General features: G+C 38.3%; 1 long non-coding RNA gene across 1 annotated transcript in view; it reads right to left on the reverse strand.

Annotated features, from left to right (window-relative positions):
- Positions 1 to 8,252: 8,252 nt before the first annotated feature.
- Positions 8,253 to 14,665, reverse strand: part of LOC306657790 — a 126,960-nt gene continuing 120,547 nt past the window's right edge. Inside the window, exon 2 of the long non-coding RNA XR_013762884.1 lies at positions 8,253 to 8,359. This is a non-coding gene — a long non-coding RNA (uncharacterized lncRNA). The remainder of the gene's footprint in view (positions 8,360 to 14,665) is intronic.

Below are 14,665 nucleotides of genomic sequence, written 5' to 3' on the forward strand. Positions count from 1 at the left end.
CCTTTGTAAAAATAAATGCTGAGATGGGAAATTTTTTCTTGCCTTTGTCAACAATAAAATAGTCATGCCTCTGAATACAAATTAAAAAAAAAAAAAAAAACTGCTAAAACATTCCAACAGCCCCACCAATAATGCACACATACAAATATAAATGCATAAATATTTTCCTCCAAGGCCCTCTCTTTCTAACAGATGTTTCTCTGCTCACTTCTCCCTGCAGCCACCTCTCTTATTTGAATTCCTCAAATACAAATAGGCAAACTAAATAGTAATGTATTGAATTTTAAAAATGTAGAAAATTAGAGGCTAGAGAACTTCAGAGCACTGACTCTGGAGGACTCTGAAGGCCTCATCTTGTAAGAAAGTCTTGGAGCCATTCTTCAGGTGATAGAACATCCAATTAAATTTCTTTCACTAACTAGCTATGTCAGTCACTGATCATTTAAACTTTATTTTCCTCAGTCATAAAATGAACATCTGAGTTCTATAATATGTGAATTTCTTCATTTTTCTTAAATTCTCACATTTATGTTGTCTTTTATTAATATTAAATGAAAATGATATGAAATGCCTAATGATAAAATATTAGCTGAGTCTCCAGAACTTATTTCTTATTTCTATTAATAACCCATCAAAAGTTGGTATATACATAAATGTGACTAGTGAGTCTATGTCAGATGGTGCACCGCTATTCATTATGAGATAAGTGAAAAAATCATTCAGTCCAAAGATATTGATGTGTTGATCCTACTGTGTGCTAAGTAGAGTTCAAGGTATTGAAAGTAGAGACAGGCAAGTTATTTGCTCTCACAATGTACAACTTACTAAGGAAAGCAGAAAATAAACAAGATAAATTTTAGAGAGCAAAGAGAATGAATCATAAATTAAAACTGGGTGATTTAATTGAGATTATGGAAAAATAGATCAGCTGGAAGATTTAACAGTCTCACAATAGAACTGAGATGACACCTAAATAATGAAAAAGAAATTTGAGTTAGAAGAAGATGGTAAAGCACCAGTTCATAGGGAGTTAGGACTTAGCAATATATAGTAAGACCTGACACTTTCATTACAAATTCAAAAAAGGAACTCTGAGAGTTTGGGCAACAGCGTAAGATGATCTGAGTACTGCCTTTAAAACCTACATTTCCATTCATAATCTATGGAAATACATTGTCCCGCTCTAATTTTTTTTTTTTTTTTTCAGGACTGGTTTTCTCCCGTTTTCCATGTATTAGACTCCTTATTGTCTTACATGAAATCTCATAGTCAAACAAATTGTTCTCCAGTGATTTACACAAAATAATACCTGCAAACAAATGTATGCATAAGATTATGGCAATGTAAGCGTAAGCCGGAAATTTCTCTAACGTGAGAGGCGGGCGATGGCAGATTGACAGGTGGTGGGGGAAGCCAGATTCCTTACAATCATCAATAGAAGATTTACTTTTTTTTAACTAAAAGAAGTTTCTATTGTAAGGCCCCCAGAAAGGAAACCCCAACTCTGTCCCATGGATCCACGGCAACCCCAATCAACCGCAGGAGGCGTCACTTGATGCAAACCTCAAGAGGTGTTTATTCCAGCGCGCTGGGACCCGACTCAAGGAGTCGAGTCCCTAGCAGAAAATCTTGTAGGTTTATAAAGGCAGAAACCACACATCGGGAGGGGTCGCACATGAAAGGGAAAAGGGGGACAAAGCTGCTGGGAAATTTCAAAGGGGGTCTGGGTTTGCTGATAACATACAACATGTTTCACAGTGTTTTACAACAGGGCGTAGATTCTGGTCAATAGTTTCTGGTAATCCTACTGTTTGAGCACTATCTAGCTATCTGGCTCAATTTACTCTTTTACTCTCTGTTTGGGGCTGTTTCTTGGAACAGCTTTAGGGGCTTTGTTCCCATTACTGGGAGGGTGACCTTAGGGAGTTGAGACAATGGGAGGGAGACCTTAGGGAGTTGAGATAACTGGGAGGGTGACCTTAGGGAGTTAAGATAACTGGGAGGGTGACCTCAGACAGCTTAAAAAAATGTCCATTCTTTCACTATCACAGGGCGTGGTTGCTCACTTTGTAATCCCACTGCCTCAAGAGACTGAATCAGGAGGATTATGAGTTAGAGGCCAGTCTCAGCAAGTTAGGCCTTAAGCAAGTTAGTGAGACCCACTATCAAAATTTAAATAAATAAATAAATAAATAAATAAGGACTGTGTATGTGGCTCAGTGGTTAAGCATTCCTGGGTCCAATCACCTGCGCCAAAAAAAAAAAAAAAAAAATTCCATCATTCCTCTTGTGTGGGAAGTTTCTTGAAGTGAAAGTATCACTATTTTGGTTTTCCATCTTTCTTTGCCGGATTTCCCTTTTATGAACACCTAGAAAAAAACAGCAAGAGAAAAGTAATGAGGAAATCTTTTTTAATTATCTGCAGGTAATGCAAAACACAGGGAAATAGTCCAGCAACTTTATTGGTATTGTCCATGTCAGTCCAGGTGAGAATGAGGACATCCTCTGTTCACCTGACCTTAGAAGAAGAGCTCTGTGCTTCATTCTGGTTTCAGTGCATGAATGTACTAGGATTATACTCAAACTGTGTTTTAAAATAAACAACAATATATATTCTGTATGAGTCCTAATAGGTTGTATGCTTACAGTATACACATTTTAACCTTGCCTAACATTTATTCTGCTCATCATTGAGACAAAGTGAAGAAAGAAAAGAAGGCTTTTGAGAGCATTTTTAGGGGATTGATATATTTAATTCAACTTTGAGCAGTAGAAATGAAACCCACTTTGTTCTTCAATAAATTATCTAATCCATTAGAGACACATTCAATATTTGGGAATATGTCAAGATATAAGAGCTTACTTTTGAAGCCAGAATTAAGGACAGGTAGTTAGTGTAGAAATAGGGGATCGGGGATCGGGTCAAATCGAGGAAATGAAGCCATGAAGCCATTTGCCTCTGGAAGTTGGAGAATGCCCCTGGAAGAATGGAATGTCAAGGATCTCCGGAACCCATTGATTACCAAATTTACCTGCCTTTATCAAGAACTGCAAGCCTGGAGCTGCTAATTAATGCCCCCTGGGCCCTTGCCTGGCTGAATCACCTTGGTCCTCCCCCTGCCCATGGCTTCTCACTTAATGCAAAACCAGGCCTAGTCATTTAGGCAGGAAGGGAGAGGTAAGAAGGGAGAGAACTGGAGAACAAAAGAGACTTTAACCTATAAAAGATGTAGGGTGCGCTCACTTCTTGGGACTTTAGAACATCAGCCATGGCCCCCTTCTTCCTGCCGGAAGAAGTCTGTATTATTACCTTTAAACAAAACCTGCTTAACATGCTTGCCTTGGCGTGCTTCTCTAGTGTTCAATCTTCAACATTAGAAGGAGCAGAACTCGTCACCGGTAAACGGCGGTATCACTTTTTTAAAATTAACTTTATCGTTTGATGACTACATCCAGATACAGATACAAGAAGATAGAACAAAATCTTCCATATAAATCACTCATCACTCTACACTCTGGACAGAATTTGGGGAATTTCTCTTCTGTAGGTGGCTTCTCTGTGCCTCCTGTTTCCACCAAATACTCCAATAATTTCTACCAACTCCTTCCAAGTATGGCTTTTGGCTGTTTTATTCTATGTAGTTCTCTCCTCTTTAATAGGGAAGGAAAACATTTCTTTCAGAGATGAAAGCATGAGTTGTTTTCCAAAGACACAAAAACTTTTCTCTGGAAAGGCAATGATTATCTTTATTTTGTGAGACTTGATATAAGATCTGTAGAGACCCATGAAAAGGAATAGAAAGGGATGATATTTATGATACATCAATGAATGGTGGTGCAGCCTTTGACTCAAGTTCTACTGAGCTCATGTACTTATCATGTGAACCCCACAAGACTTATTGTTTCTTATGTTTGAAGCAATAAGCCAAGAATGATGATTATGTTAAATCTCTTTGATTTAGATCTCTATAAAGAGATCTGGGAATAACCCATAGACTGGTTAATTACTGCTGATTTATATATGCCATCTGACTCTTAAATCTCTCATTTGGCTAACTTTTCTTAGTATTTCTTTGTCATAATAAAGACTTTTTTGAACCTCAGAATCATTCTGTGCACCTTGTTCCATGGGGGATATTCTCTGGATCCAATGACTGGTTTTAGAAAATCAGCACATACAAATTGTATAGTTTGAATATATTGCATAGTTATAAATAAACATCATTAAAGGATAAAGTTGTCCACTAACAGAATTGGTATCCTTTATTTGGGTTACAGGAAGTGATTTATATCATGATTGGTAGTATGGGAATATAATTGAGCTCTCCTCTGACATCACTGTTTCCACCTCCGTCCTAGAAGAGGTATCAGTAATCAGAGTTAGTTTGTAGAATGGGTAGCTTCACTGCATAGCACAGTGTGGTAATCAGTGCCATTTCAATTCTCTCTTGATCTGGCTCCCTTATACCTGGCTCCTGAGACTGGACTTCATCTCTCCCTGTCCATTAACTTCTCAACTGCCTCAGGTTTCCTATTATGGCAGCCTTAATTCTGCTTCATTCTTCATCTAACCTTTGGGAAGCGAGCCTGTTCATAATCAAACGTTCCTCAAGCCTTAGTTATCATCTTTAGCTTGTACCTGAGGCTGCTCCAGAACTAGTGGAACTCAGAAGCTGAAGATATAAGGACAGGGTGCTCTTGGTAACTATGGAATGGTTAGTTAACCTGGCAAGAACACTCCTATTTCACCAATAATACTAGAGTAGTCCCCCTTATTTGAGGTTTTGCATTTCTCTGTTTCAATCACCTGTGCACAAGTGCAGTTGAAAAATATGAAATGGAAAATTCCAGAAACAAATTATAAATTGTTTAGGAATTCATCATTTAAAAGTAATTGTTCAAATTGTACATTGTTCCATGTAGTGAGGTCAAGTCTTTAACCATCTTGTTTCAGCCTGCCTGTGAAAGAATGGACATTTTTTTAAGCTGTCTGTTTTATCTCAACTCCCTAAGGTTTCCCTCCCAGTAATGGGAACAAAGCCCTTAAAGCTGTTCCAGGAAACAGCCCCAAACAGAGTAAAAGAGTAATTTGAGCAAGATAGTATTCAGGCAGTTAAGACACCAGAATCTACACCCTGTTGTAAAACATTGTGAAACATGTTGTATGTTATCAGCAAACCCAGACCCCCTTTGAAATTTCCCGACAGCTTTGTTCCCCTTTACCCTTTCATGTGCGACCCCTCCCGATGTGTGGTCTCTGCCTTTATAAACCTACAAGATTTTCTGCTAGGGACTTGACTCCTCGAGTTGGGTCCCAGCATGCTGGAATAAACACCTCTTGCGGTTTGCATCAAGTGACACCTCCCGTGGTTGATTGCCGTCGATCCATGGGACAGAGTAGGGGTTTCCTTTTTGGGGGCCTTACATTTGGGGGCTCATCTGGGATAAGACAGTTCCCTCTCATCCGCGGAGTCCACCTTGGAGGTAAGAAGGGGTACCCCGAAGTTGTCTGTCTTTGTCTTGTGTTTTGTTAGTTGGTCTGGTTCTGTGAGCGCGCTTTTGGTTTCGGTGGCAGCCTTTCGGTGACAGACGTGCCTGGGGGGGCCACAGGTTGCAGCCCTGGGGGACGCCCTAAGGGTGGAAGGAGAGCCAGGGACGCCTGATAGTCTCCGTCGGTAAGGGCGCTGATGGGGTTCAATTGGTGGATCAGAGATTGGCGCCCGTCTGTACCTGGTTCTGTTGTGTGTTTGTGGCGGAGGTGGAGGAAGGGTTGGAACAACTGTGGGGTTCTCGGCCCGGGCTACTCTCCGGTGGACCCCAAAGGTTCCTTCTCTGGACTCCCCCTCCCGACAGCCCTGAAGGGTAACTTAGCAAAGTAGCTTCAGTCTCAAAAGTAATGAAAAATAAGGTCTCATAATTTTCTTTAACATCCAACCTGTCCTGATGAGATGGCTAAAATGCCCTAGGCACAAGATTTCTGTTAAAACCTGTTAGATCCTTCCAGATCTCAGTCAAGGCTTACATTGAAATATAAATAAAAGAAGCCTAAAGGCACAGTAGGAGACCGGTCTCAAACCCAGGGAAAGAAAAGGTAAAAAGAGTCTTTAAAACTCCAGCAAAGTAATGCTATGGTACTTTACTAAAGTAATTAACGGCCGTATCATTTTTCCAGGACTCTTGTTTTTTTAATTATATGTTTTTTTGAGCTCATGATTTTTTTGATCAGTTCTATTTTTATTCAACTAGAGTTTTTGAACATCTGTTACATTGCAATGGAGATTCACCTATAAAGTTACAAGGCCTTGACTTTGTGTTATTTGTATGTTGTGCTGTCTAATGTCATGTTTTGTCTGTATCAAAACTGAGCGCTCCTAAAATTAAGATTTAAAAAAATGGATCCAGATAATTTTAATTCACGTGATTTAAAAAGGTTCAAATTGAGTAAACTAATAAAAGCAAAATGTCTTTGAAAATAACTCGCGAGTCTCTAGGTGGTCAAACTAATAAAATATTGATGCTAACAAAATGTCTAATATCAATTGTTTCTAGGACTTTTCTTCAACAGGAAAGAGACAGCAAATACTGTACAGGACACTTGTCTGATATCTTGGTTTTTACAGAATAAGTGAATGAGAGTTAACATGTATGGTATTTCTCAAATGTGTTTGTAGAGATATCTGATTAATTTAAAAAGTTAAAATGCTAATTGTTAAATAACATTGAGTACTTTTAACTCCTTAAATTCCATGGGGTATCATACTTAAACATTATTGGTGTTTTCATAGGTTGGTAAATAAAAGGGTTTAAACTTGCTTTGTGTCATCACTAAACTAAAAACAAGGTTACTAAGAGTTATGTCCTAACAAGTGCAATTCTATATACAAAAGGTCCAAAAGTTTCCACTGTGTTTCAATTAGAGTACTATAAACAAGAGAATATTTAATCTCATTAAAATAGAGTAATTTATCTAAATTCAGAAATTTCATAAGAGTTGTTTCAGAATGTGAACAAAAAGGGGTCAACAAATAGGAAAGAGAAAATAAAAGGTTCTGGGTATGAAAATATATTTAGTAAAAGGAAAAAGGAAATGTTTCTGGGTAAGAAAGTGCTTGTGTGATGAAATACATGAAGGTCTAAGTGCTAAGAAAGTCGTATAAGTAAAGGACAAGTTTCAACAAGTTTGTGTGTAACTAAGTTGGTTATATGTATGTGAGACAGCTAAAACTATTTAAGGTTTTTCCTAAGGTGAAATACTAACGTTCTGATATAAACCAAAGTTTAATCTATATGGTAGAATGACATGGTAAAATGACAAGGATTTGAAACACTAATTTACTCTTAACTTTGTGTCTATTAAGTTTTATTCTTTAGAACAATTAGTCTTAAAAAATTGGGGTGTATACAATTATGGTTAAACAACTGTTATAGAGTATTGTACTATGTTACAGAGTCTACATTTTTCTTTAAAAAAACTAAATTTGGTAAGATAAAGTGTCAAGGTAATTGTGAAATGGTCACTAGTTGTATATTAAATGTGTTCATATTTTTCAGGACCACAAGTTTTTAAAGCAAGGAATTTATTAAGCTCTGCTATTCTCTAGATTAAACTTGTCTGTAATGGTAATTTTAAACTTATAAAGAGTAAATTTTATTGGGGATTTATTTCTATCATTTAATGTTCTATATAGGACCTGCTATCAATAGGGTATGTGTAAAATTTGTTACTTTTACACTGAGATAAAGAATTTCAAATATAAATGTATTTCTAAACATTAGAGTCTGATTGTTTAAAGGTTAATATTGTGAAACATGAGAGAAACATGAAAACATTTTGCCACTTTATCACACAAAAGGAAAGTTAAAAGCTCTCTCAGCCTTTCTTTGATTCATGTTTTAGATACTATGTTAAATTGTGTTAATTATAAAGTTTATATAGACTCAGAAAACAGTATATGTAAACTACTTAATGATATTTGAGGAAGAAGCAAAGATCAATATCAGAATTAGAACACTTAGATCTGTAAAGAGCCACACCTTACCTGAGATAAGGCTCTGTCTCCCACCTCACTGTGTAGAATAGCTCCAAAATAAGTCAGACTTCAGCTTATTTAAAGTTATAGTCAAAAAATTGGTTCTTGTTGTAAAAGTTACTGTGATCTCAAAAAGGGGATAGAATGTAGTTCTCAATCAAAATTCAAGATAGCTATTATACAAGCTGAATATATTTTTACTCTTGCTAATTTCATTTTGTAAAACTGTTACCTGTTAATGTTTTGCAGAAGTAGCTGCTTCAAGAACACACAACCCAGGTAACTTGTGATAATAAGCCATCACCTATAGAATAGATAGTGGTAACAGACTCCAGTTAGATAAAAGGGTAAATAACTGTAAAGTTATGGACATTAAAGTTAAAGCCCAGTACTCTTACTTTATGACTGGTGAGACTGGCTTGCTGGATGATTAAGATCAAACTTAGAGATTGGAGTTAAAAACAGAGGTCAAGAAAAGTCCATATTTGGGTCTTGCCCTCAAAACTTAGCCTGAACCCAGGGAATAAGAGGACTTCTCTAAGGAGCGTTGCAACTCTGGGTCACACAACCTCCTGATCAAGGAGATTGTTGAGACTAGAGGATGAAAAATCACTCAGTGCATCTGCTGCAGAGGAAGGTCATGGAAGAAGGGAAACATCCCTTGATGCTTCCAAAGGAAGTCACCCCATCAAGAGACCCTGCCTAACCAAAGTCACTGGTGGAACTAGGAAGCCACTCTTAAGTTCTCTATGAGTGACCCCTGTGGAAACTCAGCTGACTCTTTAACAAGACAGGGAACCAGGTCAATTTGAACCAGCTTGATCTTAGATAACCAGCAAAACAGTTAAAAACCAAATATAGCCATTCTTGGGCATTTAAAGGAAATAATAGTTAAATGTAACTTAAGATGTACACTTGTATTAGCCCACTAGAATAAAGACTGGAAGCTACAATGAGAGAAAGATTCTTCGGCAAATGTGCCTGATAACTATCAAGAGAAACTGCCAAGTCAGAAGTTTTTAGTCAGTTTAAGGCCCGCAGACCTTCCTAAGCTACACAGGTAGACTTAATCTATGTTTGCTAGTATGATTATCTATTCCTAAGTAACAGAAGTATAGAGATCTCTACTAAACACAGGTTATACCAATAAAGGGATATTTTACAAAATCAGATGGCATTAAGTTGCTTAACTATATTTTCTGGGGACATCTATGACATTAAGAGTTAATTGTTGTGTTACATTCCTGATATCCTGGACAATGTTAAAATCCCCAAATAAAGGCCTTGTCCTCTCCAGCCTTTGCTAGGCCTAGTTATGGGAACAATTTCTCAGTTCTTTCACCTCCTGGTGAGAGATTAACTTCTGGCATTTTCGTGATACTCAGTGGCATGTTTCAGATGCTGCAACATTTACTTTGTACTAATCTCATTTCAGTACTCATGTCTTTTTGTTCTTCTATCATAGAAGCACCCACCCCCAGATGACTTTACAACCTGCTCTTCCCCAACCAGGCTTCTTCCTGGGACCCCTCGATTGATCTGATTTTTTAAAAAAAGAAGGAACTCCAAACTGCTTGCCCCTCACTGCCCCCATTCAACTTCTAAGCAGCCAGAACGACCAACGCCCCTTTTCATTTCCTTAACAAGCAGTTATGGGTTCCTAAAGCTAAAGGGGGGAATGAAGCCAGAATTGGGAATAGGTAGTTAGTGTAGAAATAGGGGATCGGGTCCAATCGAGGAAATGAAGCCATAAAGTCTTCTGCCTCTGCAAGTTGGAGACTGCCAGCTGGAAGAATGGAATGTCATTCCGGAGGCCATTGATTACCAAATTTACCTGCCTTTATCAAGGACTGTTTATCAAGGACTGCAAACAAGGGGCTGCTAATTGGTGTCCCCTGGGCTCTTGCCTGCCTGAAATCGCCTAGTCACCTTCATCAGGGAAAGAGTAAGTGCTGTATAGGTATTAATGCTCAGGCAACAATACCAGTCCTCCGCCAAGGAAATAGCTTTGTAGAAGAGTATGTAGAGACAGAAGTTCCATGATTAGAACTTACCAGAAAAGAAAATGGGGAAATGAAAGAATGGACATTTTTTTAAGCTGTCTGTTTTATCTCAAAACTCCCTAAGTTTTCCCTCCCAGTAATGGAACAAAGCCCTTAAAGCTGTTCCAGGAAACAGCCCCAAACAGAGAGTAAAAGAGTAATTTGAGCAAGATAGTATTCAGGCAGTTAAGACACCAGAATCTACGCCCTGTTGTAAACATTGTGAAACATGTTGTATGTTATCAGCAAACCCAGACTCCCTTTGAAATTTCCGGGCAGCTTTGATCCCCTTTTCCCTTCATGTGCGACCCCTCCTGATGTGTGGTCTCTGCCTTTATAAACCTACAAGATTTTCTGCTAGGGACTCCACTCCTCGAGTTTGGTCCCAGCGCGCTGGAATAAACACCTCTTGCGGTTTGCATCAAGTGACACCTCCTGCGGTTGATTGGGGTTGCCGTCGATCCATGGGACAGAGTTGGGGTTTCCTTTTTGGGGGCCTTACACCTGTGATGTAATCCATCCTTTTGCCCTGCATGTCTATCCTGTCTAATCTACCAACCACTGTTCACTTTGTTGCCTTCTAGATTATTGATACCACTCTTTACCAGTGACAAGTCCTGCTTCCTCAGGTGTTGAAGTATAACGCCGGAGAAGCACACCGAGGCAAATGTAGAGTGGAAAATGCAGCTTTATTAAAGAAAAGTAAAAGCAGACTTCTCCCAGGTGGAAGAAGGGGACCCAAAGTCGGAATCCATGGGATGAGCAAATCCTGTCCTTTTTATGGGTTTTATTCTCCCATTCTCTCCCCTTATCCTTTTCCTTCCTGCCTACGGGATTAAGCCTGGTTTTGCAGGTCAGATGTAAAAAGTAAAAAGGGGATGGGGCAGGGGAAGGGCCAAATTGATTCAGGCAGGTAAGGGCCCAGGGGGCATTAATAAGCATCTTCCTGCCTGTAGTCTCTGACAAGGGCAGGTAAATTTGGTAATCAATGGGTTCTGCAGGTCCATGACATTTCATTGTCCCACAGCAGTCTCCAACTTCCAGAGGCACATGGCTTTCATGACCTCCATTTCCTAGATCTGACCCGATTCCTATTTCTACACTAACTGCCTGTCCCCAATTCTGGCTTCATTATCAAATCGATTGTTGGAGTATCATGGTACTTGCATTCAAGTATTCTTTATTTTGTAAGACCCCCATAAAGGTGACCCTAACTCTGTCCCACGATCTACGGCAACCGCAATCAACCACAGGAGGCGTCACTTGATGCAAACCACAAGAGGCTTTTATTCCAGCGCGCTGGGACCCAACTCGTGACTCACGCAGGGGGTCGAGGAGTCGAGTCCCTAGCAGAAAATCTTACAAGTTTATAAAGGCAGAAACCACACATCGGGAGGGGTCGCACATGAAAGGGAAAAGGGGAACAAAGTCGCTGGGAAATTCCAAAGGGGGTCTGGGTTTGCTGATAACATACAACATGTTTCACAATGTTTTACAACAGGGCGTAGATTCTGGTCAACAGTTTCTGGTAATCTTATATCCTATATATCTTAACCGTCTGAGCACTATCTTGCTCAATTTACCCTTTTACTCTCTGTTTGGGGCTGTTTCCTGGAACAGCTTTAAGGGCTTTGTTCCCATCACTGGGAGGGAGACCTTAGGGAGTTGAGATAAAACAGACAGCTTAAAAAAATGTCCATTCTTTCAATTTTACTTAATAATGGTGTCAAAGCATAAAAGTAATATTCTTGGCAATTTGGATATGACGATGACAAGCTATTTTTATGACTATTATTATGACAAGTACTGTTTTATGACTATTCTAGTTTACAATTTTGTGATAGTTAATCCTGATTGTTAAGTTGATTTTATTGAGAGGACTATAAAATTATAAAGCACATGTCTGGTTGTGGCTGTGAGGTTTTTATCCAAAGAGAATTGGCATGTGGGTCAATGAACTGAGTAGAGAAGACTTTTCCTGAATTTGGGTAGCAACATACTATGGTCGTGGAGCCCAGATGAAACAAGAAATGGAAGCAAGAAGTGGTTACATATGTGTAACCAAAAGCTTGGTCCTTATCCCCAGTGCCAATTTAATAAGGAGGACATGGTTTGGATAAAAAGAAAATAGAAGGGTTATTGCTTTGCTATAAAGGAGAAGCACAGGCTACTCCAGTCTGAGGCTCCCTTCAGGGAGAACAAAACACTTTTAAAGAAGCTCTTCAAAGGCTGCATTCCAGCTGTGCCCTGAGGTGGTGGTGGGCAGGGGTGTGGAGGTGGAGTCCCAGGGCATACTGGTGGTGTGCTCAGTTTCACTTGTTAATTTGGGAGGTAGTGAATTCCTAGATATTTTGATGGCATTCCTTCCTATGGTAGGTGTGTACTCAAGAACAGATAACTGGCCTTTCCAACTGGAAAAGGTATTCTTGTTCCCTGCCCCAAGCTAGGGAGTGGGAGAGGGAGAATAGGAAAAGAAAAACTGTGTTCTTTTAAAATAACAGAGAGGGCTATATTCAAAAGGTGAGTGTATAATTATATATATGCATATATATACACCTATGTGTGTGCATATACATATGTTTTTTTCTATAATTTCTGTTCCCCTAGAAAAGCCTAGTAAAATTGTTAATCTCTCACTGTGCCAAATTATTAAGTTTATTATAGGTGTGTGTGTATAAAAACAATCATAGTATACATATGGTTTGGGATTATTCATAGTTTCAGACATTCACTGGTGTCTTGGAACATATCCCATTTTCAATAAGGGGGACTGCTATACCAATATTTAGAGTAGATCAAAAATTTATGACAAAAAATTTCTGACCCATTCGATTTGGTTATTTTGATGCAAAGGTATTTAGAAGGAAACTGTAAATTTAAAGAAGATATGAGTTTGCATGTGCGTACACGCACAAGTTGGCTAGAATATTACACTGATACCTATTGTTCTTTAGAAAAGGAAATTAATATTGTATAGCAAGTAAAAATGTAAATATCTTCTTATACGTCCATATTTTAATATATTTCACAAACTTTATGTGTCACAATGAAACATTTTAGTATTTTTATAAGTCTGATATTAGTTTGTGTTTCAGAATTATGAAACCTGAAAACCAATAATAATTTACTTTTTAGCTTGAATTCTAAATTTTTCATCATTCAAAAATCAAAATACTAATTATTAAAAATATTTAGTCACACTGGGCAATTGAATAAAATGAATAAATGATTGACAAAATGTAATTAGGTCTCCAGAGCAAGATTATTTTAACTGTGTGTGTGTGTGTGTGTGTGTGTTTCTGCTATTATACTGTTTTGCCTGAGTTTCTAATGAGATGGTAATGAGGACTGCCAAGAAAGAATCAGCAACAGTAAAAAGAATGGGGAAGCAGCGTTTAGTAAATGAATGACTGCAAGGTGTTAAGAGAAAAAGGAGTGCCAACCCCAGAGGCTAACGCCTCCTGTAGAGCTTCCCAGTGGGAGGGACTGCCAGAGTGGAATCTGGAGACTCTGGGGGCAGGAAAGAGGGGTGAACCTGAAAATAAAGACCCATAAAACCACCTCCACAAGGTCTAGGCCACTGGTCTTTCTTACCACTCTCCTCCATGCTGAGCAGCACTGTAATATCAGTGCTCATGGGAGTAAAACAAAACAAATAATTAGAAACCAACAAAACAAAAGGCATATTTTCTAAATACGAACTCTCCAGGGAAACTGGAAAGAGCATCTCACATCCCTACACCCTAACTGAATAATAAGACAAATAAACAAAACAACAACAACAACAACAACAACAAAGTAGCTATTTTTAAGCCTGGGAAGCCTTTCATATTCATTTTCTTCCATTTTCATTTTCATCCTTAAAATACCAGGTCAAAAATGAGCCCCTCCCTCCTATTTATTTTTCTTCCATCCTTTCCAATGCCAGAAGTAAGTTCCTGTCCTTGCCCATATGTCTGCAGCTTTTCTCATCTTCCTTAACCTAGTTGTGTAGTACTTGTGAATGTTTCTTATTTTCTCTAGGATGCTAACTCCTTTAAGACAGAAGGCATATCTATAAGAATAATATGTCAAACGTTATCTTCTGTGCTATATTAGGGTTATATTGACATGAAATACTTTTCTTTTCATTGCTAATTGATCCCTTACTATGTGCCTGGCACGATTTCCATTGCTTGAGCTATAGAAATGCAGTTTATAAACCATGTCCCTATGTTGTGAAATTGACAATCTAGTAGTGAAAAAATAAATAAATAAACACACACACACACACACACACACACACACACACACACAACAGGTTCATAGCATTTGCTGATATACTACAAATGACATGAACTGCCAATTTCAAAATCATTTCTTCTATCTCTACACTTTCTCTGAATCTGAAGACCCAGGTTTTAAATACTCTCCAAGTTGCTTTTATCTGGATGTTTTATCATAGTAATATTAGTAATTTAGTAATTTTATTAATTTCAGTAATATTAGTACTTTTAGTGATATTTAGTAGTTTCTCCTGGCCTAGTCTTGCATTTTCACTTTTTCTAATTGTATTAATAGTGGTACCTTTGACTAGTGGTAGATATTTATTAT

The sequence above is a fragment of the Sciurus vulgaris genome (assembly GCF_902686455.1).
Source record: "Sciurus vulgaris genome assembly, chromosome: 3".
Classification (NCBI taxonomy): domain Eukaryota; kingdom Metazoa; phylum Chordata; class Mammalia; order Rodentia; family Sciuridae; genus Sciurus; species Sciurus vulgaris.